This window comes from Monodelphis domestica, chromosome 1 (genome assembly GCF_027887165.1).
Source record: "Monodelphis domestica isolate mMonDom1 chromosome 1, mMonDom1.pri, whole genome shotgun sequence".
Classification (NCBI taxonomy): domain Eukaryota; kingdom Metazoa; phylum Chordata; class Mammalia; order Didelphimorphia; family Didelphidae; genus Monodelphis; species Monodelphis domestica.
In genome coordinates, this window is record NC_077227.1 from 299,966,124 (window position 1) to 299,992,342 (window position 26,219).

General features: G+C 36.3%; 1 protein-coding gene across 4 annotated transcripts in view; it reads right to left on the reverse strand.

Annotated features, from left to right (window-relative positions):
* SPOCK1 (SPARC (osteonectin), cwcv and kazal like domains proteoglycan 1) overlaps positions 1-26,219 on the reverse strand; it is a 1,018,929-nt gene that overhangs the window by 49,331 nt on the left and 943,379 nt on the right. The gene's annotated exons all lie outside the window — the stretch shown is intronic.

Genomic DNA, 26,219 nt, shown 5'->3' on the forward strand with positions numbered 1-26,219 from the left:
ATATGCTTGTCAAACATAGTTGCCAAGTCCTTAGCATTTACCAACCTGCCTTTTCTTTTCTCTTTCTTTCTTTCTTTCTTTCTTTCTTTCTTTCTTTCTTTCTTTCTTTCTTTCTTTCTTTCTTTCTTTCTTTCTTTCTTTCTTTCTTTCTTTCTTTCTTTCTTTCTTTCTTTCTTTCTTTCTTTCTTTCTTTCTTTCTTTCTTTCTTTCTTTTTTTTGTTATAAAGAAGGATTCAGTGAAGGCAGGGATAAAGAGAAATGACTGAGATAAAATACATGACAATGATAGAATAGAATGAGGCAATAAGGGCATGCTCCCTCCACCCCAACTGTTGGCCCAGGCCAGACTGGGTCCCATTCCATGGTGCCTGCTTGAAGATGGTACTGTACTCTGTCCCCTTCCAATGTACTTCTTGTTAAATGACAGACATAATCAGAGTCTCCTATTTAGTCTCCATCCTTGGGGGCTATTAATGATTCATAAATGTGAAGGGAAAGCCCAGTAAGTAGGATTAAATGGAGAAATAACTGCCATTCTTTCTCTTTTCCTCTTTGAGCATATTGCTTGGCAGTCTGCCAACTCTTTTGGACTCCCATTGGGGGCAGGGGATCAATATATTCTTCTCTCTTCCTCTTCCCTGAATAAACAAAAACATCTTCTTGTAAATGGCAATGTGGTGGTAGTAGTCTCTTGGTAACTGAGGATGACGATTGTCTTTGTGTGTTTTCATCTATGGTGTATAGATGAGTGTGCACAAAGACACTTGTGCGTGAAGGAGATTTAAGTGGAAAAGTCGATTCACAGAGACAGTCCCACTCTCCGGAAGTCTGGGTCAAGTGGCACGAAAAATCATTACACCTGGAGACTTCCTCAGCTGCATTGGATGGCCGTGTTGTCTTTTGTGCTCCAACACGCCCCAAACACTCCACAGTGCTTTGCTGCATTGCCATCTCAGCTGTTGAACCTTCTTATTGGTTTCTTCTGTCTATACATGTGGTAGCATGAGACTAGATCCCAAGCCACTGCCCATTTCTTTTGCTTTGTTGCTTTGTGTCTATTTCCTTGAGCAGAGGTCACTAGGATAGTGATTCCGAGGTATACATTTGCATTCTTCGAGGCTACCTCATGAGTTCAAAAGATCTAGTTATTGAGAGTTCCAGGTGCCAGGAGCAGGAGGTACTTCCTATAGCCACATACTTCTCATATTAAAAAATAGCCAGGAGGATAAAGTAGGTCACAGGATATCTATCATCAGTGAACTGACACTTAGATAGTATAGATTGAAATGAAAGTGAATCTATTTAGCAGTCTTCTAAGTCCTGGGAACTTTTACTTCCTAGTAGAACATAAAGGAGGTGTTAGACTTCTTTGAGTATCTTCCAAATTTTCTATATATGTTTATATAGCTTTTTGTAAGTCAGTTATTGCAGGTTATTGTTTCATGTTTTAAATATTTATCAATGAACAGTTTGTGAATCATTTGTTTTAAGCATTTCTTTTATGGTGGAAGAAATTAGTAGCTTTACTTTACCTGAAGTCTACTACTTTGTACATTATGTAACTTTGCTCAAGGGGACTGTGCTAATCCCTTTTGGTGTAATCCTAGACATGATCCATATCTAAGCTTTGTATTTAAGAGATTTCCCCAGTCTTCTTATCCAAGGTGGGGAAATAATGAGTAGGAAAGTGTTTGAGGAAAGCCTGACCCCATTTTAGAGGTTAGGTTACAATCCTTTTTAAGAGAAAACAATTCTTCCTTTCCCAAGACTAGAGGTAGAAGGCTATTACAAAAACAAAGGAACCTATTCTTTCCAGCTAGGTAAGCTTTCCAAAGACACTGGTGTAAATGTAACAATGACAAAGCTTCAATCTCTCTCTACAGAAAGTCAGTGATAAAATATACTAAGTTTCTATTAGTAAACCATCATGATGGAAGCTGGGTGGCTCTGTGGATTAAGAGCCAGGCCTTTAGACGAGAGATTTGGTGTTTAAATATGACCTCAGACACTTTATAGCTGTGTGATCCTGGGCAAGTCACTTGACCCTCATTGCCTAGCCCTTACCATTCTTCTGCCTTGGAAACAATACATAGTATTTAGCTTTAATTATCAAACAAGGAAATCAAAAGAAAAGGGAAGAATTATGACAGAATAAGTTAACAATATTATGAATATAAATACACTAGGGATAATTTATATAAAATTAAAATAGGACAATATTGAGGGTAAAGGACTAACAGTGAAACAAGGAATAGTTTCATGTTTAGTAGAATATGACATTCAGACTAAGCTTTGTAGGAAATCTGAGGGGAAGAGGTAAGGAAGTGTACATTCCAGGGATCAGTAACTAGTGTAAAAGAAAGAACATAGAAGGTAAAATGTTGTATATGTGAGATATATCAAGAAGACTAGTTTCACTGGACTGAAGAGTTGATGAGGAGTAATAATATATAAGACTAAGAAGATAAATTAGACCCATATTGTAGAGGACAATAAATTCAAATAGGGGATTTTATTTGATGCTAGAGATAATAGAGGACCATTTTTAGTTTAGTGAGTAGGGGAGTAATCAAATCTGTGCTTTAGGAAAATTATGTTAGCAACTCTATATAGATGCATTATAGTTAGAAGAGACTTAAGGAGATGAACTAGGAACTTGTAATATTATAGAGAAGAGGTAGGTGATGGGTCACTGAATTAAGGTGATGATTGTTTGTTTAGAGAGAAGGGGAGAAATGATAAATCACAGTGTAATACTCTGATATGATAATTAGCTCATTTAAAATCTATGGGAAATAAAATGGTCGCTAAAGTCCATGTGGCTCCTTCCTCTTAAGTTTTAGGAAGTTAAATTGAGATTAAGATTTATGAGTTCAGTCTCAATCACTGCAAGCCAAATTAGAAAAATTCCCAGAAATTTTCAATCTTACATACATGCATATGCAAAAACCTTACACTTATACATGTTCCTGATTGCTCCAATATGTTCCTGATTGTTCCAGTTTGTTCCTGAATTGAAGAACACAGGACTACAATCAAAAGTGACAGCAGGCAAGAGTGGTATGCTGACCAGATGATGAAGGACACACTGAGTTTCTATAATCAACATCAAAGGACATTGAAGGACTTTGAAAGTTTGGGCTTGTGATCATAAGGTTATGTAAGAATGTGACAAAAATGTTACCATTACATATATACATACACATACTACACAGAAATATAATGTAGGAAGGTATCTCATGGAATGGGTAAGTACACAACATATGCATAATTGCAAAATACAAAAGTCACACTGATATTTCTGTGGGAAATTCAAAAAGACATGAGTTTGCACAGAAATCTAGAACAATGTATTATTGATATATATATATGTAATCTGTATAAAGTCTATGTAAACATGTAAATACTAATGTACTAACAAACTATCTATATTTGAATAATTTATTAATGTGTATTGAATAACTATAGGGACAGTTTAGAAAATTTGTTCAGTCTTAGGGAAGTAGGGACAGACATAAAACTACTTAAGTATAGAAGTTAGATTACATTATGATTTTAGGTTAATAATTGTTAGTAATAGAAAATTTTACTTAATTGAATTCATAGTCATTAGGAGATAAGACAGTTACATATTCAAAATGCTATTGAAATTGTTAAAATTGTTTAAAATTGTTACATGAGTTATGTCAAAACCATGTTCATGTAAATCACTATTACCTAAACTATTTTTCCTATACCCAAACTTAGCATAGAACTAGATAGACAGAATAGCTACGATAAGATTAGGATTTATTATTTTGGGAGGGTAAGGTATATTTAATATAGCACAGGGTTAAGAATTTGATAGTTAGAAATATAATAAAAAATATACAAAAGATAAGTATAATTAAAATATGCTGGGTGCATTTTTAAAAAGACGAAAAGGGAGGAATGTGGAGAAGAGAGCAATTACAAGGCATGCAGCAAGACAAGAAGCTGGAGATTAATCAGCTATTAATCAAAGGAAGATTCCATTTGGAATGTTACCAGGAAACAGTTGAAGGCAAGAGCAAGAGCCAACTGCGGACTGTTTTTCTGGACTTCTTGGCTGATGGTGGTGACTTTGAGGGAAGAAGCTGTGTTTATCTCTGGGACTTGGGATAATCAAGTTGAAGGTGGCCTGCCTGATTTGAAGGCAGAAGAAGAACAATAGTCCATATATCTCTCTATCTCTCTCTGACTTGCTCTGTTTCATGGTAGTGACTGAATCACCATTTCTCTCAATATTCTCCAACCTAAGATTCACTATAGATAATAGGGAAATGCCCAACCCTCTTACCTTCATGCTCTATCTTTCCTGTTTTCCCCAATAAACCCTTACTTGAGATAAAGAAGATAAAGTTTATTTCCTCTGAAACATTATAGCTCACCCTGAGTGACATAGAAGGCTGAAGAAGAAAAGGGGAGGGGAAGCAGAGGGGAAGAAGGTAGGCTGGAAGAGGGAGGAAGGGAGATGTAGAGGGAGGAGGGTAAGCCAAGGAAGATAACTACCTGATCCATTAGTTATCATTTATTCATCTAATATACCCTCCAATATTATCTATTACAGTCATGTCTGGGGAATCTCATTATTTCCTAGGGATTCAATTGTCATTTCTATGAGTATCAGATGTCTCTGATTTGAGTCATTCAAGCAGTAGGAAGAACTTTAGTGGCATTTTTAAGAACAGGAAGAAGAGAGAGAACTCAGAAAGGGATTGAAGACCCAGCTCTGATGGAACTATTTCAAGAAATCAGCAGGAGGGGTCAACTGATAAGAAGGTTTCAGCTGCTAGTTCTTGACTGGCTGATAGTAATTTGAAGATAACTGACTTGTCCTTTCATGCTATCTACAGTGTGAGAAAAGCCTTCCTGAAATGCTAATTCTATTCCACTGTCCTCTCTACTGTAAGAGAAAAAGCAGAAAGGTGAGTTGAGCCTTTTCAGTTGATTTGTTATAGGACTGGTTAACTGAAAAATGATTGGATATTGCCAAATATTAGTGAGTGAAACACTTGATGAGCTTGTCTACATTGACCAGAGAAAACCTATCTGATGAATTTGGTAGTTCTCTGCCTTAAAAGAAATTGCTTGGCAAAACAATAGTGTAACACATTCTCCCCACCCCTTTAAAGGTGACTGTAGATGGAGTCAAGACAGTGGAGTAATCCTCAGCAGCTACGTGCCACCATGAGAATCTTCTCAGATCAAGATTAAAATATCTCCACAAAATGAATAGAGGAGTGAAATAACCAACAAGGAGACAGAATGAAACAATTTTCAAGAAAAGAAAAACCCAGGTGCAGTTGGGTAGCTCAGTGGATTGAGAGTCAGGCCTAGAGACAGGAGGTCCAAGGTTCAAATCTGGCCTCAGACACTTCCCAGTTGTGTGACCCTGGGCAAGTCACTTGACCCCCATTGCCTAGTCCTTACCACTCTTCTGCCTTGTAGTCAACTCCAAGACAGAAAGTAAGAGTTTAAAAAAAGAAAAGAAAAGAAAACCCCAAAAGGTAGACAACAAAAATGGGGTGAGAGGAGAGCAGACCCAGCAAGAAGCTATAGCAAGGAGAAAAGAGAAAGCCACATACCCCCACACCTGCTTTCCAAGATTTGGGAATCTATGCCTCAGCCAATATCAAGACCCAGAGATCCTGCCTGAGCAAATATAGGTACAAGCAAACCCATACTGCTTGAAATTAAAACCTGTGAAAATGACAAGAACCCCATCCCAGGGAATTGCAGGCTAAGCTTGAGACAAGGACTTAATTAACATTTTGGTGTGCATGATAGTATTAACTACTAAGTACTGATATTTTGCCTAAAGTTCAGGGCAAAGCTCCAAGACAGGATAATCAAGGGTGTGCCTGATTGGATCACATAGACCATGAGACCAAAAACTTGAGACTAAGCCTGAAACTAGTATTTGATCAGCCTCTGATGTGATCAAGATCAGAGTGATATCAAAAGCTTATACCTATGCTTGAGGCAAGTATTAAACTACCAGGATCACAAGGGCCAATTGAATCAGCAGGGAAAGGAGGCACTCAGAGCTCTAGCCCTCAGACCCAGACTCAGAGACATCATCTCCCCAAGCCTACCTATAATTAAATAGGAAAAATGAGCAAACAACAAAAAAGCACCTAATTCTAATGAATTTTTATAAAAACAAAGAGCAAGGTACAGATACGGAAGGGTGAAAAGTGAAAGTGAAAGCAAAGAAAACACACTCAAAGTCCAGAGGAAAATATGGATTGAATACAGATTCTAGAAGAACTCAAAAAGAACTTCAAAAACCAATTAAGATAGAAAGAGGAAAAGTGGGAAAGGGTAATGAAAGTGATGCAAGGAGATATGAAAATGATGCAAGGAGAAGGGAAAGTGATGCAAAAAGAAATGAAAGTAATGCAATGAGAAATGGGTCAATTGTAAAAGAAGAACCAAAAAGTGACAGAGGAAAACCAGGCCTTAAAAATTAGAGTTGACTATCTAGAAAATGATTTCATGAGAAATCAAAAAACAATAAAGCAGAATCAAAGGAATGAAAAAATGAGGAAAATATGAAATATCTTATTGAAAAAATAACTGACCTAGAAAATAGACCTGGGAAAGACAATTTGAAAATTTCTGGACTATCTGAAATCCATGATCAAGAAAAAACCTTGGATTTCATATTACAAGAACTCATCAAAGTTAACTGACAAGAGATTATCAAATAGGAAAATAAAATTGAAATTAAAAGAATTCAGTATCTTTTGCAGAAAGAAATCCTTAATTCACAACTTCTAGGAATGTAATAGCTAAATTCAAGAGCCACCAATCCAAGGAAAAAATACTTCAAATACCCAGAAAGAAACCATTCAAATACCATGGAGCTACAATCCGGAACACATAGGACCTAGCAGCTTCTACATTAAATGATCAAAAGGAATGGCATATGATATTCAGGAAGGCAAAAGATTCAGGTTTACAACCCAGAGTCACCTGTCCAGAAAAACTGAGTATATTTGTTTAGGGGAGAAAATGGACATTCATTAATATAGATTCCAAGCATTCATGAGGAATAAGCAAAACCTAAACAAAAAATTTGAAGTCCAAATACAAGGCACAAGAGAGTCCCCAAAAAGGTAAATAAGAAAGAGAAAATTTAGGGACTCATTAAAGTCAAAACTTTTATATGTCTACATGGAGAGAGGATTTCAGTAATTCTCAAAAATTATTCTTAGTATTAGAGAAGAGAGAAGGAATTTACTCAGAAAAAAGGTGGAGAAGTAACCTGATTATGAGGATATGATGTATATGTAAATGTGATGACATAGAATATGTATGATATGATATGATATGTATTCATTTGAATCATATATTAAAAAATCAATGAATGTCTGAAAGGAAAGCTTAACTGAGAGAAGAGGGAAGAGAGAGATAGAATTTAGTAAATTATTTAACATAAAGAGGCATAAAAAATCTTTATAGAGCAGGGAGGATAAAGGTGATGACTGGCAATGCTTAAACTTTACCCTTATCTTCAGAGAGGGTGAAACAAGTATACTCAGTCGGGTATGGAATTCTATGTTGCCCCCAGAGAAGTAGAAGGGGAATAAGAAAAGGGAAGAGGGAGGTAATATCTCATTCTTAAGCTGGCCCCATATAAACCAAGATTAAGTAGAATCATTTAATTGGCTGGGTTAAAAATGCTTTAATTAATTTAATTTAAAATGCTTTAATTCATGTGCCAGGCTAGGTCTTCATCCAAAAACTCGGGAATTTGTATTTGAAGGATTTGAAGTCAGAAGTCCAGAAGTAAATAGAAAAACCATCTAATCCAATTTCTTTATTTTACATATAAGTTTTATTGGTTTTTAGACCAAGGATAATGATGGTGAACCTCCATGAGTTTCAGCAGATGATGACCCCCACCTAGGACAACATGAGACAGAACAAAATCAAGGAAATGTTAAAGAGAGAGCAGAAAAGGAAGAAGAATCTCAGAGGGTGACAGAAAAGAAAATAAATGGCCATAGAAATGGCTTTTATGCTTGTATGAATTTCCTCCTACATTATTTATAGACAATGAGGTATTTATCACAGCATCAACCAGACAACTCTAGCTACTACATACTTCCAGGTACCACTCTATGTAGAATCAGAGAAGTCTCAGAAAGACAAGATGACTGAAGGCTGGTGTAATGATGGTGGGAGTGGTAAATGGAAGAGCCCTTTATTGGTACAAATAACCAAGGTTCAAGGGATTATCTTTATAACATTCTGGGAAGCCCAGCATATCCCTAGTCATTCGTTAACATCTTCCAGTAGTAATGGAAGTGTCATTTTCTCATTGTTTTGGGGAGTATGAATGGTTAATTAGGAGGTAAAGAGGTTATTGCTCTGAAGATACAAAGGTATCAGAGAGAGACTAGAATTGTACAAGGGGCTTTGAGGGAGATGTGAGAGAATCTGTTTATGCTATTTTCTTCTAATTTACTTGTATTTCTACTTTCAGCAAATTGTCTTCTTTTTTTCATTACTATCATTTTGTATGCCTTGGAACTATGATTTAGGTGGGATCTAGAAAGGATACATGACCTACCCCAGAGTCAGAAAAACTAATAAGCAGCATATTCAGGATTTGAACCCTCAGACTCCAAAACTATTGTTCTTTCCATTATACTACATGGCATCTCCATTTTCCTGATGGGAATGGGTTGTGCTTTATACGCCTTCACTACTTAAAAGGAAACATTAATAGCATCTATATCTTCCCAATTGCATAAACACCACTTATTATAAATGCTCTCCAAGAGAAGAAAATTGTCAAGTCAACTACCAAGTGAAATGATTCCCTTTCTAGCACCTCAGGATAAATTAGTCAGTCATGTTTAACTAAACCCTAATAGATGTGCAAGTAATCTATATCTTTAGAGAATTTCCCATGAGTTTGCTTGCATAGGTGAGCTTTTGACAGTTGATGGAAACAGAGCCTGAAATCATGAAAGAAATAATCTGACACACAGGCAAAAATCCATGTGCTGACAAATATGAACAAGTAAGAAATGGAGAAATACAGGGGGTGGGGGGAAATAATTAACAGTCCATAAAAGGAAAAGGAATTGAATGACTGAATCTGTGCTACTATATTCCTACAATTTTCAAGTGGCCTGTCTGAAAAAGAAAGATTTTTACAATCTGTAATTCAACATGCCTGACTGAAAAACAATCAGTAAAAATACTCCACTGAGAAAAAGTAATTCACTCCTAGAATTATAGGAGTCAGAGCTGGGAAGGATGCCCAAGACTATTTATTCTAAGCCCTCTCATTTTGAACAGGAGGAAATTGATGTCTAGAGAAGAGTGAATTGCCCAAGGTCACAAAGTAGTGAGTAGTAGAAGTAGGATTCAAACCCAGGTAGTCTAATTCCATATACAGCTACTTATTCAGATTCATTTTTAGCTCTGAAAGCAAGGCTGGAAAAAATGGTCAAGAATCCATAGGTTCTTGTAATAAGGGAGTCCAACATTCATCCAACAAGTACTTAAGTGCCTACTCACATAAAATGTCTATTTTGGTGACCAACTGATTGATTGGCTGACATGTGCCAGGCATACTTTGTACTATGAGATAATACTTTGTGCATACTAAGTAAATAAAGGTAAACTATTTCCCAGGTTATTGCAAAAGCTATCTACTGTTCAAATAGTATCTCACTGAGATTATAATGTATCTTTAAAAAAGTTAATGATCAATGTTATGAAAAAATCTTAAATACCAATTCCCTCTGAAACCTGCTTCTTGAAATCAAAGATTTAGAGCCAGAAGGGGATTTAAAGGTCATCTAGTAGAACTGAGGGAGAAGTATAGTTAATAGGGTGCTGGACTTGTAGTTAGGAAGTCTTAGGTTCAAATCTCACCTCAGATTCATTTTTAATTAATTAATTAATTTTTATAATATTTTTCCATGTAAATGTGATTTATTTTCTTTCACTCTCCCTTTCCTTCTCCACTCCCAGAGCTGACAAGCAATTCCACTGGGTTGTACAAATATTGTCATTTCATATCTATTTCCATATTATTCATTTTTGCTATGGAGCAATTTTTTAAAAGCCTAGTCCCCAAATCACATACACACACACATACACACACACACACACACACACACACACACACTTGTGTGTGTGTGATAAATGATGTCAAGTTTGCTTTTGCATTTCTACTCTCATTGTTCTTTCTTTCAATATAGATAGCATTCTTTTACATAAGTCCTTCAATCTTGACTTGTTGCATTGCTACTAGTAGCAAGTTCTATTACACTGGATTTTTTCCACAATGTTTTACTTTATGTGTACAACATTCTTCTGCTTCTGCTCATTTCACTTTGCATCAGTTCACTGAGGTTCTCCCAGTTCATATGGAAAACCTCCGGATCATCAATCCTTACAGCACAATAGTATTCCAACACCATCAGACACCAAAGTTTCTATTCTACTTTTATTTTTAAGTTTTAATTCTAATTTTTCTAAGATTTCATTCACTTCTTTTACCTCTTTCTTATTTATTTTTTTATTTGATTTATCTAAATTTGATAATGGTTGGTTTAAGTCTCCCACTAATATAGTTTTACTGTCTATTTCTTCCTTCAATTCTCCTAGTTTCTCCATTAGAAATTTGGGTGCTATATTATTTGGTGCATACATGTTGATTAGTGATATTTCCTCATTATCTAAAGTCCTTTTTAACAAAATATAATTACTTTCCCTATCCCTTTTAATCAGGTATATTTTTGCTTTGGCTTTATCAGATATCATGATTACCACTCCTGCCTTCTTTCTGTCAGTTGAGGCCCAGAAGGTCTTACTCCATCCTTTAATTCTGACTTTGTGGGTGTCAATCCGCCTCATGTGTGCTTCTTGAAGACAACATATGGTAGGGTTTTGGATTCTAATCCATTCTGCTATTCGTCTACGTTTTATGGGTGAGTTCATCCCATTCACGTTCAAAATTATGACTGTCATTTGTGGAATCCCTGCCATTTTGATAACCTTCCCTAATTCTAACCTTTTTTCCTTCGGCTCTACCTTTTAGTCCAGTGATTTACTTTAAATGAGTCCCCCTTATCCCCTCCCTTGATATGTTTCCCTTTTTAGTCCCTCCCTTTTTTCCCTCTCCCTCCCTCCTCTCTTTCCCTCCCCTTTTGTTTTCCCTCTCCCCCTACCCCCCTTGGTTTTCCCTTCTCCCTACCCTTGTTGGGTAAGATAGAATTCAAGATCCCAATGTATCTGGATGTTCTTCCCTCTCAGAGTTGATTTCCCTGAGAGTAAAGTTTAAGTAAAAACTCTCTTCCTCTCCTTATAAGATTTTTCTTCCCCTCCCCTTCCCATGTGAATCTTTGTGTGAGAAAGATTATTCTATTTGGTCTTTCTTTTCCCCCTATTTACACATTACATTTCCCCCACATGTTAGTATACATAGATTGATATAAATGTAGTCTTTATAGAAGAGAGTTTGAGTAAAAGAAAAAGATAACATTTTTCTCCTTTTCCCTTTCCTTCATATTTACCTTTTCAGGTATTCCATGCTTTTTGATTTTCGATATTGAACTTTCCACAGAGTTCTGGTCTTTTCTTTGCAAAAACTTGGAAATCTTCTATTTTGTTGAATGCTCATACTTTCGCTTGGAAGTATATAGTCAGTTTTGCTGGATAGCTGATTCTTGGTTGAAGACCCAGCTCTCTTGCTTTTCTGAAGATCATGTTCCATGCCTTACGATCATTCAGAGTAGAACTTGCAAGGTCTTGTGTGACCCTGATTGGCATTCCTTTATATCTAAATTGTCTTTTTCTGGCTGCTTGTAGGATTTTTTCTTTTGTTTGAGAGCTTTGGAATTTGGCAATTAGATTCCTGGGAGTTGTCTTTTGGGGGTTTAGTGTAGAGGGTGTTCTGTGAGCTCTGTCAGTGGCTGTATTGCCCCCTTGTTCTAGAATCTCTGGGCAATTTTCTTTAATTATATCTTGTATTACGATGTCGAGTTTGTGGTTTATTTCTGGCTTTTCTGGAAGTCCAATTATTCTTAAATTATCTCTTCTCCCTCTATTTTCCAAATCTGTCACCTTGTCAGTGAGATATTTTATGTTCTCTTCTAATTTCTTGGTCTTTTGGTTTTGCTTTATTAGTTCTTGTTTTAAGGCCTGGTTTTCTTTTTCAGATTGGTCATCCAATCCAGAAGGCTTCCATCTTTTTGATCATTTCTGATTCAAATTCTTCCTGGGTTTGTGGAGAGTTTCCATTTCCTTTGGAAGGTTTCAGAGCATTTGCTTGTATTTCCTCTTCTGTCTCCTCTGTGTTTTGTATTTTTGCTCCATAAAATGTGTCCAAAGTTGCCCCCTTCTTCTTCTTCTTCTTTTTTTTTTTTTTGAATTTGGGGGCTTTTGTGCTTCAGTGTAGTTTGCCATTTCTATCTGAGTGGGGAGGATTAGCTTTTCTTATCTCTGTCTGGCATTCAGAGGTTTTAGCCCCAGGCAGATTGTCCTTTCTATGAAGTTGTTGTTCTGTCTTCCCGGGGAAGCCAGGAATTGCTGGTGTGTCCCTGTTACTGCTCTCCTCGGTTCCCCCCCCCCCCCCGATGTTTCTCCGTTGCCTTACTTCCACACTCTACGCCTGGCTTGGGCCTTGTTTCTGTGCCTTAGCCAGCCAGATGAGCCTGCTCTCTGAGGGGAAGGGGCCCTGGCTTCCCGGAGCTCCAAGGGCTCCTGATTAAGATTAGCTTTCCCTGGGTTGAACTGAGTTTGCCTTGAGGCAGGGACGTCCCTGAGACTCGGATGGAAGGATCCAGCCAGGGGGTTACAAGCTCCCCCATCTCTCTCTGTTTCCCTGCTGTCTGGGTGCCCCCTCGACTGGGTCAGGTTGTTTTCAGGGTGTGGCCTTCAGAATAGCTGGTCCTGCGGTCCTTTTGCCAGCCCTGCGGGTTACTGTTGTTTCCGAAGATCCTGCTCTCTGAGGGTGAGGGGCCGCAGCTTCCCAGAGCTCAGGGCAAGGGCTCCTGATAAGATTAGCTTTCCCTGGGTTGAACTGAGATTCGGATGGAAGGATTCAGCCAGGTGGTTACAAGCTCCCCCGTCTCTCTCTGTTTCCCTGCTGTCTGGGTGCCCCCGCGACTGGGTCAGGTTGTTTTCAGAGTGTGGCCTTCAGAATAGCCAGCCCTGGGGTCCTTTTGCCAGCCCTGAGGGTTACTGTTGTTTCTGAAGACCCTGCTCTCTGAAGGGGAGGGGCCGCGGCTTCCCGGAGCTCTGGGCAAGGGCTCCTGATAAGATGATTAGCTTTCCCTGGGTTGAATTGAGTGTGCCCTGAGGCAGGGACCTGAGACTCGGATGGAGGGATCCAGCCAGGGGGTTACAAGCTCCCCCCGTCTCTCTGTTTCCCTGCTGTCTGGGTGCCCCCTCGACTGGGTCAGGTTGTTTTCAGGAAGCGGCCTTTAGAATAGCCAGCCCTGGGGTCCTTTTGCTGGCTCTTAAGTTCCCGCTGCTTCCTCGGACTCAGCGCTCTGGGTTGGGGGGGATGGGCCCTTGGACCTTCCTTCTGCCTACCCCTAAGGTCCGAGTGATCTCGGGTTCTGGCTTTTGTGGGGGGGGTTTACCTTTTGATCCAGGTCCAGGAGGAGGATTCCCGGGGTCTATGCTGTTGATCATTTTGAATTTCGGTGCCCTAGGAGCATTCAGTTTGAGATCCATAAGGAAGGGTTTTAGGAGATCTGAACTTTAGCTTTCTCTAAGCCGCCATCTTGCCCGGAAGTCCCCTTGATCTTTTTTTTGTACAATTGATTTTAGTTCCTTATAGATTTGACAAATGAGACCTTTGTCAGAGGTTTTTGTTATGACAATTTTTGTGTGTTTGTTGTAATTCGTGGGTGTTGGTGGCAGTTACTGTGTTAGATTTTTCTTCCCTTCCCGGTCAGAATTCTGAATGAGAAGGGTAGGCAGTCCTTTGTGTTTCAAGCTACAGAGTGATTTTTGTCCTAAGGCTATTTTTCCATTCTCCACTATGGCTTCTTTGGGCAGCCCCTCTAGCCTATCTCTGTACCCAAACTCTGCATTCTTCAGCCTCTTTGGGTCTCAAGTCTTGCTGCCCTCAAAGGTAAGTCTGTGGTGCCCCCAGCCAGTCCCTGAGAATCCAGAGATTGCCATAGCACTTGCTCTGACTCTGGACTAGTAGGTGGAGTGGGAGAGGTGATCAGCTCACACTTTGGTAAGTGTAATTTTACCCCCTTATAGCATGGAAATGCCCAAACCCTGGATACCTTCAAGGTTGTACTGTATAGTAGAGCCCCTTCAGTAGTCTGGTTTTGATTTTTGTCCTTTTGAAGTGCTTCATATTGGTTGGTTGTAAGGAGAAGAAGACCCTCACTTCTACTCTGCTGCCATCTAACCTGGAAGTGGTATTACCATTTTTAAAATATATTATAGTTACATTTCTCTTTGGCATATATTGTGGTAGCAGAGCCCAAATTTAACATAAAGTTCAAAATTCAAAAAAATATACTGGGAAAATGACCAAACAAGGAAAAATGAACTTGATTATAAAAAGACTACTGTAGTGTAAGAGAAGATCAAGACACAAACTCAAAAGAAGAAAACAATGTGAAAACAGCTACCAAAAAAGCCTCAAAAGAAAATACTAATTGAATATAAGCTCAATAAGAATTGCTGGAATTGTTAAAGAAAGTGGTGAGTGGTTGAAGAAACATTATCACAAGAAATTAGAGTGATGACAATTAGCTGCTTGGTGAAAAAAAAGCACAAAACATGCTGAAGAAAATAACTTAAAAAATAAAATTGGTCAAATGGTAAAAAAAAAAAGTCACAAAAATGCAAGCCAAATGGAAAAGAAGGTACAAGAATTCACTAAAGAAAGTAACCCATTAAAATGAGAATTAGAGGGGGGAAAGCTGGGTGGCTCAGTGGACTGAGAGCCAGGCCCATAAATGGGAGGTCCTGGTTTCAAATCTGGCCTCAAACACTTCTTAGCTGTGTCACCCTGGGTAAGTCACTTGACCTCTGTTGCTTATCCTTGACCACTCTTCTGCCAATTGGTTCTAAGATGAAAAGTAAGGGTTTTTTTTTTTTTAAATGAGAATTAGTCAAATGGAAATAGAGAGAAAACCTTATTGATGAAAATAACTTTAAAATTAGAATTGGGCAAGTGGAAGCCAATGGCTGTGAGAAATTAAAAAAATATGAAACAGTCAAAAGAATGAAATAATAGAAGAAAATATATTATATTTATATTACACTTAATAACATGTGCAAGCGTATATAAACAAAAGAGGGAAGTATAAAAGGAAAGGGATAAGAGAAAAACACAGCAAAAAAGGACCATGAATTAATGGAGGCAGTGGTAAGAGGCAAAGCAGACTCTTGAAGGAGAAGAGGGTAAAAATAAAGAAGTATAAATAGAATAAAATAGGATGGAGGGAAATATATAGTTAATAACCAAAACTGTGGATGTGGTTGGTTCACACAGAGTTAAAAGAAGAGGCTAGAAAAGAATGTATTTTGTTTCAACTTAAGTTAAAAAAAAAAGGCTGAGGTGGTAATCATGATCTAAAATAAAGTAAACAAAATAAACAAAAAATAGACCTAATTAAAAAAAAAAGATAATCAGGGAAACCACATTTTGAGAAAAAGTGCCATACGACAATGAAATAATTTCAAAAAATTTTGCAGCAAGTTTTTCTGAAGGACTTATTTTTCTCAAATAAGAGCCATTCTCCAATTGATAAATTATTAAGGAATGTGAATAGGAAGTTTTCAGAAGAAAAATGAAAAAAAACTATTTGTAGTCATATAAAAATGCTCTAAATCACTATTAATTAGAGAACTAAAAATTAAAGCAATTCTGAGGCACCACCTCCTATCTATCAGAAATGACAAATGCTGGAGGGAATATGGGAAAATAAGTACACTAATGAATTGCTGGTAGAATTGTAAACTGGTTCAACCATTATAAAGAGTAATTTGAAACTATATCCAATGGATTATAAAATTGTTCATACCCTTTGACCCACTAACTACTAGCTCTGTATTCCAAAGATATAAAAGAAAAACAAAATTACCTAAATGTACAGACCTATGTATTATAGCAGCTCTTTTCATGGTGGCAAAGAATCAAAAATGGAGGGGGTGCCCAGCAATTTGGGAATGAGTGTTACAAAATATTATTGTGCTATCATGCAAACGACAAGCCAACTAGCTTCAGAAAACATGGAGACATCAATATGATCTGATATAATATGAAGTGAACAGAACCAGAACATTGTACACAGTAGCAGGAATGTTGTATTGATGATCAACTGTGAAAGATGTATCTGCTGGGATCAGTACAACAATCCAAGGCAATTCAGAAGGATTCATAATGAAATTTTTATCTATGGAGAGAGAGAGAGAGAGAGAGAGAGAGAGAGAGAGAGAGAGAGAGAGAGAGAGAGAGAGAGAGAGAGAGAGAGAGAGAGTTGATCAATTCTAAATGCAAATTGAAGTATAATTTTTTCACTTCATTTTTCTCACTTTTTTGTGTGACTTGCCTAATATGGAAATGTTTTTACATAATTTCATATGTATAATGCTTATCATATTGCTTGCCTCTTTGGGAGGCAGGGAGACTGGAAGGAGGAAGAGAATTTTCAAATCAAAAATTTTAAAAATTGTTGCAAGTGAATAATAAATTGGAAAAGGAATATATTATACAATAGAGCATAAGAGAGAGGCAGTGAAATGAATAGAAAAGACCTAGGATCATGAATCATGAAATCATGAAGATTTTGGTTCAGTTCTCACATCTAAGACATCCTTGAGCAAGACATTAACCTCTTAGAGCACTGAATAACTTTCCTAGACTACTGTATGTAATAATTATAGGGAAAGATGGGGGGATATGAAGAACAGGGGATACAGAAGGTTTGTAGCTGGGAATGGAGGAGTTGAAGGGAGAGAAGGAATATGGCTGCTGATGAGGCAAAGGAGAGAGATACCGAGAGGTTATTTTTGAACAAAATGGGGAGTCCAAGAAATGAGCCACTTATGATAGCCTGCGGAGATGTCTCCTCTATGGATTGATGCCAAAGAAGCCCAGAGCAGGTCCCTCCTGAGGGACAAGCCTTTCCCCAGACTTTGGTTGCCCAGCAGGGGTCTGATAAGGATGGTTTGTAATTGAATGACTGAACTGAGTTTCAGATCCTCTACGCCCCCTGAAAAGATAGTTCACTTATATGACTGCAATATTCAAATAAGTTTTAATAACCAGTTCAGATTGGAGAAGTATCAGTGAAGAGGGAAGAGAGATTTCTCTAGATAAGATTTGAGTACCGGGCCTCACAGGCTGGTGGAGGGTTTCTCTTATTCCTGTCTACACTATATCTGTGCTTGTTTTCTTAATTTCAAAATCTTAGTAGTAGACAGCAAGCAACCAGAAAAGTTCAGACTTTCAGTGCTGGTTGGGCCTGTCTCTTCAAGCTGAAGAAGATAGAGGCACTTCTATCCAGAGACTAGGAAGAAAAAGCTCCTCCCACTTCCAATGCCAGGAAGGAAATGCTTGCCATAAGACCAGCTGTCATTCCCAGTTGCCCCTTCCCCCACCAACTGTCAGTCTTGTCAATTTCTTCTCTCTCTAATATTCCCACTCTTGCTTGTTCCAACACAGTGGCAGATAGTCCAGAACTTGTTTTAGTTTCCTTTCTACAATCATTCCCCCTTTTTTTGTGGTGACCTTCTCAAGGTCACTTATTTTTATTATAGTTACCAGTTTACTAAAACTACTCTAAGGAATTCTATGCAGGAAAGTTTGGGTAAGGGTAGTTTTAGGGTTTTACAATAAATTCAGTACAATAAATGTTTGAACAAAACCATTAAAAGAAATTTGAATCTTAGTGCTAATACTACTTAACTAAAATAGTTTCCTATTATATATATATATATATATATATATAATTTGCAGACTATCTTATCTATATATAGTTCCATTAAACACAATTTCAGCATCAGTTTTATGATAAACAATTAAGATTACTATATGCAAATGCAGCTTGTGTATTCCTATGTATAACTAATTAATTGTCTATGCTATGTTTAACATAACTTACTCCTAATCTATTCCCTACTTATAACTATTATCTAAGTCTCTAGTCTAATCTATAACCTAATCTTATGTACAACATATATACATGCCATGCTACATATTTACAGACTCTATCACTGTTACTAACCTAATTATAGTATATATATATATATATATATAAAATTTATAGAGATTATTTACATAGAATAAATATATTTAAATACATTTAAATATAATATATTATTTATAGAGATTATTTACATATAATAAAATAATATACATTATTCCACATCTTGACATCAGTCAAATGGAAATATATATTAATCTTTCTATTTGCATAAGACCTTATGTAACTAACTATATACATATTTACATTTTGCATAAATATACAATTTCAGACACTTGTATATTTAAACAAGGTCTCCCAATATATTAGTTTGTGATTTTGTGTTTTGTGTCTAATAGTGTTGTGTTGAATGAATACTTATAAAGTTTCTTCAGATTCCCACTTCTAATGTTGATTTATGGATCTCTTCTTTCTTCCAAGATATGTAGTGATGCATACTATTTCCCTAATATGTGAAATTACTTTTGTTTTATTATTTCAACACACTCAGTCATATATTTCTCATTTTCCATCTGTCCTTTTCTTATATAAACAAATTTATAAAGTTCAAAGTCTTATCTGTCCTTTTCAGATTTTCCTCTTTGTTTCTTCTCTCTAGCAGCTTTTCTTGATGCTTTTCCTCTGGGCTGGTTTAAAATCTTTTCCTCTGGAATGCTTTTCCTCTAGGATGGAAAGTTGTCTTCTCGCTGTGCCAAACTTGACTACTGGGATCTTGTTGTCTCAAATATTATGGGTCATAATTATTTCTTTGTGGTGTACTTTTAAATGTTATCAGTTTTTGTTTTCATTTCTTAATACTATATTGTGTCTAATTATCTTCTATGTGATGTTGAACAGTGATGTTGAATTTTCTGGTTTTACGTGGGAACAATGGAACCAAAAGTCTTTCCCTGCAATTTTTATAGCTGTTGACAATGTAAGCAATACTTCATGTCCATTTTGTGTCTGTAGCCAATTTTCTATTGAAGTTTTTTAAGTATACTATGTCTCCTGGTTTGACGTTGTGCAAATTGTAATCCAGGGGTACTGTTTGTTGTATCAAGCCCATTTCATGCAACTCTGCTATTCTTATTTTTAAAGCTTGTATATATTTTGTTAATTGACAGTCTCCATCTATCATTGCAATGTAAGCTGTTTTACGAGTCCTTCCTTCCCAAATTGCATGTCCATATAGCATGGACATGGAGAGATGTGCAAATCTCCATTGGGTCATATTCTAAGATGGAATAGAACCAATAGCAGACTGTCGGTCCATTTTTGGTGTGTTTCTGCACAAAATTTTCCTATCAATGTTTTGATGTCTTTATTTAATCTTGCCCTGGCCTTTGGGGATGATAAAGGGTATGGTATGTAGCTTGTATTCCTAGATTTTTATTAATTTCATTTAATATTGATTGAATGAAGTGACTTACACTGTCTGAGTCCAATTTTGTGGGAATCCCAAATCTAGGTATGATTTCTTTTAATAGGATTTTGACCACAAATGCTACGTTGTTCTTTTTGGCAGGAAAAACTTCTGGCCATCTAGTCAGTCTGTCTATGATGACATGGTAATACTTAAGCCTCTTGTCTTTTGGCATATTGATAAAATCTATCTGTATGCATTCAAGTGGAGTATATGCTAAGGGATGACCTCCTAACCCTTTGGTCTTATAAATTCCCTATTGAAATGCATATAAATTTTACATTTTTGACAAAATCTTATGGCATATGAGGTGGAGTATCCTGGTGGAGTCCAAAATCGTCTCCCTGAATCGATCACAGCTTGAGTTCCTTAGTGTCTTTGTGCATGTATTGCATTGCACATGTGATAAAATAACATTCTAGGCAGGATGAGTTTGACTAGTTGCAAAAAACTATATACCTCTTATTTGTTTCACCCCTAAATTCTTTATCCATGACTGAATTTCCTGTTCATTGTAGGCATTAGTTAAGTTGTCCTGTTCAACTATTGAGAAATTCAATACATGTAGAGGTCCTTCTCTATCTCCAAACTTTGGTGTAATGTCATCTCTATGGTTTCCTAAGGACACATGATCATTAGCCCCTATGTGTGATCTACAGTGGATTATTGCCACTTCCTTGGGAAGTTGTACAGCCTCAAGAAGTTGAATTATTACTTTGTCATATGCGATCTCTTTGCCTGCATTTGTCAAAAATCCTCTATGTTTCCAAATTTCTGCTGTGGCATGAATTATTGAGAATGTGTACTGGGAATCTGTGTAAATATTGACCCATTTATCTTTCCTGAATTGCAAAGCATTTAATAAAGCAACTAGCCCTTCCCCTTGAGTGCTCATGTGCTTTTGTAAGGCCACATACCATAATGTCCCTGTGTTACTACTGCCAATCCAGAGTACCTTTCTCCATTAACCATTGTGCTTGAACCATATGTATACATTTCAATGTTGGGATGTTCCAAGGGAGTGTCTTTTAAACCATTTCTTGGTTTTTCTATTAATGATATTGTTTCCTGGCTATTATGTATGGGTTCCCCTTCAAATGGCAGATCTGGAATCAAGGATGCCAGAATCAATGGTTGGCAACATTTCAAAGTGATTGCTTAGTAACACAATTTCATATTGAGAAAGTCTTTGCTGTGTGTAAGCTTGTAAATGACATTTCTTGAATATGGATTCTAGTTGGTGTGAAGAGTAGACATTAAGTTTTGATCCTAATACCAAAGCAGATGAATTTTGAATCATGGTTAATGTGGCTGTGATTGCTCTCAAACATTCCTTTTTCAATTATATCCAGTTGTGTACTATAATATGCCACTAGCCTAAAATTGAGTCCTAAAGTTTGGACCAATACTCCAGAAGCCATGCCTCTTCCATCATGTACAAAGAAATGGAATTTTTTGTTGTAGTCTGGAATACCTATGGCTGGAGCTGTTATGATTGCTTCTTTGAGTTGTGCCAAGGCTTGTAGATGCTCTTTTGTTAGTTTCAAAGGTCCTGTGACTGTGTTTTTGGTTAAGTCCGTAAAGCATTTTGTTATTTGGCTTTAGCCTGGGATCCATTGTCTGCAGAAACCTATCACTCATAAAAAAAGGCTCTCAGTTGTTTCTTAGTTTTCAGCATGGTGAGCTTCCATATGTCCTCTACTCTTTTCTTGGACATCTTTCTCATCCCCTTTTCCAAAATAAATCCTAGTTATTCCACTTTAGGCATGACCCATTGTAGCTTTGATTTGGAAACTTTGTGGCCTTTCTTATATAGCTCTAGGAGGAGTTTTTTACTGTCCTGGTAACAAACTTTAGCAGATGGAGATGCAAGAAGAATGTCATCCACATAGTGCATGATTTTGCTTTCCTTGAATCAGATGTTCTTTAAATCTTTTGCAAGATTTGGCAAAATACTGTTGGGCTATCATAGAATTCCACTGGTAATATTCCCCATGTCAGCTGGGTCCCATTCCAAATGAAAGCAAATATTTTTTGCCTTTCCTTTGCAATTGGAATGCTAAAATAAGCACTACACAAATCAATGAAAGTATAATATCTAGAGTTACTTGGGATTTCTGAAATTATTTTAGATGGGCTTGGAATGACTGCATATGGGACTTTTTCACAAAGTTATTTACTGCTCTTAAATCTTGGACCAGTCTCCATTGAACTTTTCCTTCAGAGTCACTTTTTGTTTTCTTATGGGTATTATTGGTGTAATATATTCTGAAATTGTTGGGATTAAAATTTTCTGATCCAACAAGCTTTGGATAATTGGGTTGATTCCATCTATGGCTTCTTTCCTTAGTTTGTATTGTGGTATCCTTGGTGGTGTCCCTTCTTTAACTTCTACTTTTACTGGTTTTGCTGACTTTGGAATCCCTACATCTGAAGAATGTGTAGGCCAAAGTCCTTCGGGTATATCACTTGGTATTTCAAATATTGTACCTTCATTCTGAATTTGTTCATCATCCATTTGCCACATGAACAGCAATGGATAATGTTTTAAAGAGTCTTTGGGTAGATGTAGAAAGATTTCCCCTGATTTATAACATTGAATAGTTACTCCAGTTTTACACAAAAAATCTCTCCCAAGAAGGTTGATTGGGAATTCTGGGATTAACAAGAATGTGTGTTTTGTTGTTAGGGGTCCTAGAGTTACCATTTTTTTATTTTAGATTTTGTACTCTCTGTTTTTTTCCCTGTAGTCCCCATTATTTGTACGTAACTTGTGATTTGGCTGTCTTTGGGAGATGTTTTTAAAACAGATTTTGTTGCCCCTGTATTGATAAGATCTGGGTAGATCTCATTACCCACTTTTATCATGACCCTTGGTTCTGTATTCTTATTTTGTTGGCATACTTAGACCATAGGTGCATGTAGTTCTATTTTGTTCAAATCCCAGTTTTGTTCTTCAGCTACAGACTTTTCTTGTTGCTTTGAACATTCATTTTGCAATCCATCATCAGTTTGCAGTGTAATAGAGACTTAAGGATGGCATGATAATGTTTGTGTTTGTTTTTTCTTATGTAGTTACTATGGGTTGGAATTCTTCTGCAGAAGGATTCTTACATCCTTGACTTTTGTATTATGTCATTGGTATTTTCTTTTGTAATATCATCCCTTCTTTCAGAGTCATTGTCTCCAGGAGGTCTGCTAATTTGAATGTTCTCTGTTATTGCATTTTCCTCCCCATTGGACCCTTCTGTTGTTTGCTCATGTGCTTCAATTATTTCATTTGCAGTTTGTTTAGAATCTTTAGAACCATCTACTATTTATGTCTCATGTAGTTCTGCTTTTGGTTTTATTCTTTCTGTTTTTAAAGTATATTCTTTCCTTTCTGCTAAATTACTTTTGTCTTGTGCTGAGAAGTGTTTCAAGTCACTGTTGCTTGGATATAATCTTTCATGTTCTTTGCTTTTAAAGTTGTAATGTCATAATAAGTTTAAGGTTTGTGTATTACAGAGAGTTGCCAGTTCTGTTCCTTCCTCTTTCTTTGTAGCTTGTTCCACTGTTCCAAAAATTTTCTCTTTAATCTCTGTTAAATCATTATCTAATTGGATTTCTTCTTCTATCTGTTCTTTAGTTTTATTTTATACTGTTGGAACGCCAAATTCTATTTGCATGCAGTCTCCTTCCTTTTCATTTTCCCCATTTCCTTTCCCATTTTTCCTTTTTGATGTTATCCCATGCACTTGCCTTCATAACTGACTTTGTTTGGCAGCCCCTGAAACTACTTGCAAGTAATGTGGTTTTTGCTCCTTGTTGGATTTCTCCTCCATGGTTTCTAAATTTGGTGCTTGCAATGAATGCTTGCAATTACAATTACAACATTTTGCATTTGTTTGTGTATTGTTGCTGCTATAATTTATGTTGCTTTTCCAGGACCTCTGTTTGTTGTTAGCTTGGACTAATTGTGCCTTTAAATATAACAGTCTCAAACCATGTGACCCATTTTTCCACATAGGAAACATTTGGGTACATTTCCCCTTTCATTGCTTTGTGTGTAATTTCTTGTGGGTTGGTATGATTGCAGAGAGGCTAGATTTTTTATTTCTTCAATTTGTTTATGTTTAATTATGCTATTTCCCTCCTTGTGCTTAGTTTTAAGCACTTTTATTATTTCATCCTTTTCTTCTAGGATTTCTTTATGGCCTGTGAATATGTAAGTTGCAGTTTTTCTTAAATCTTCCAGACATAGTATTTCCCAGTCTGACCATTGAAGTTTAAAATATGATCTAATAGGTGTGTTACTGCCTTTCACAAATTGTCTCCTTATGTGTTGGAGATTTTGTTCAGTTAAATTTTCAAATCCAAGCACATCCTCTGCTACTTCAATCACTCTATAGAGGAACTTTGATGGATGTTCCCCACATTCCTGTCTCAATTTCTCAAATTGTCCCCAAGTATCTGGTCTTTTTGAAAAACTTTTCATTGCCTCTACTAGATCTCTACTAGATCCCCAAATAGATCTCTGGTCTTTTTTAGATAACATAAATGTTCATTATTAGATAACTCTAAGTCTGTTCCTTCCTCTGGCCATGATGTTAAATTTGGATTCTTTCTAGTTTTATCAATGAATTGTTGTTTTTCCCTTTTTGAAAATATTTCTGAGAGAAGAATGTCAGTATCCTGGAAATCTGGATCATAAAGCCTAATTGCTCTTTTAAATTCTTTCAAACATCTCACAGGTTCTGAAAACCAGGAAGGCATCCATTTTTTCAGACTTTCAAGGTCAGCTGTTGTAAATGGTTTATGTGTTTAAATATGAATTATGCCACTATCTTTTTGTAGGCTTGTTTGATGTCTTAGTGGCAATATTGGTATTCTACCTTCAGCCCTATCTGTATTTTCTTGCTTAACTATAATGTTGTCATTTTGCATTAAGGAGCAGATCTTTTCCCTAGCAGTAAGAAGTTAGTGTAAACTATTTTAAGTTAAGTTATTTTCTCCCCTCCCCCAATCATTCTTATTGAGTTGGGAGTCCTTCCCCAAGTAATTTGTATTCTTGGGTATGATAAAATAATTGTTATTGATTCTTGCTTATATAGTTTATACTAGCAATGTTGATTTCTACTTTTAACCTTTACTGAATGGTTTTTGAAAGTTACTATTTTATAATACATAGCACAGCAGTTTTATTTTTATACTTATAATATATAGTATATCGATTTTTAAAAAATGCTGGGGCAGCTAGCTGGCACAATGGAAAGTGTTGAGCCTGACTGAAGGCAAGAGGAGTTGAATTCAAATGTGGCCTCAGATATTTAACTAGCTTTGTGACCCTGGGCAAGCCACTTGGCTCTGGCTTCAGTTTTCTCACCTGTAAAAATGAGTAAGAGAAGTAAATATTAAACCAGTTTAGTGTCTTCACCAAAAAAATCCCAAATGGGATCACAAAGAGTTGGACATGACTGAAATGATTGAAAAATAGCATAATTTAGTACTTTCAGTTCTAGTGCTATAATCCTTTATTCCTATTTTTTTTATTTCTCTTTAGAATCTAGACCTTTTATTCTTCTAAGTGAATTTTGTTGGGGGGGGGTTCCAACTCTATTTAAGTAATCCCTTTTGATAGGTATCATTTGTGATAGGTATACCACTAAATCTATATATTATATAGTAATTCCATTTTATGAGCAATGAATATCCCTCCCATTACTTGTTTTCTTTTATTTTATAAAGCATTTTGTCATTATATTAATAAATTTTTTGCTTAAATATTGGTAGATTTTGCCTTGCAGATATATTAAGCATTTTGTAGTTATTTTAAAGGAAATTTCTCTTTCTATCATTTCCTCCTGGTTTTTGTTACTTCAATGAAGAAAAGTTGATTATCTGTATGATTTACTTTTTATCTTGCTACTTACTAACTACTAATCATTTTGATTAATTTCTTCACTGATTCTCTGGGTTTTTCTAAATGAGCCACCATTGTCTAAAAATACAGATAATTGTGTCTTCCTTTTTGCTGATTATAACTTTAATTTCTTTCTCTTATCTTATTGCTATTGCCAGCATTTTAAAAACAATATTAAATAATAATGGGGTCATCTTTTTAGACTAGAATTCTGATTAGATACTTATTGAAGTTTGGAAAGTTATTTGGTACAGAATGAATAATATACTAGAAATATCTTCAAGTACTATTAAACAAAAATTGAGGTCACAAAGAATTAAAAGATAAAATGACATTGTTGGAATGGGTCAACAAACATTCTGAGAGTTATGGCAATTTGGATATTACATCTTATCTGTAGGTTTCAGTTTCCCTCTCTGTAAAATCAGAAAGTTAGACTAGAATAGGGGATCTTGATAATTGTATTCCAATGTAATAGGTTTCCTTTGAAATACAGATTTTATTTTATGCATTTAAAAGTATTATGGATAGAAGGGTTTTATCAGATTATCAAAGGGGTCTGTGACACAAAATGTTAGGATCTTCTTGACTAAATGATCTATAAAGTCTCTTCTAACTTTAATATTATATGAATTAGTGTCTCCCTTATATCTTTAACAACTCATAGGAAGTC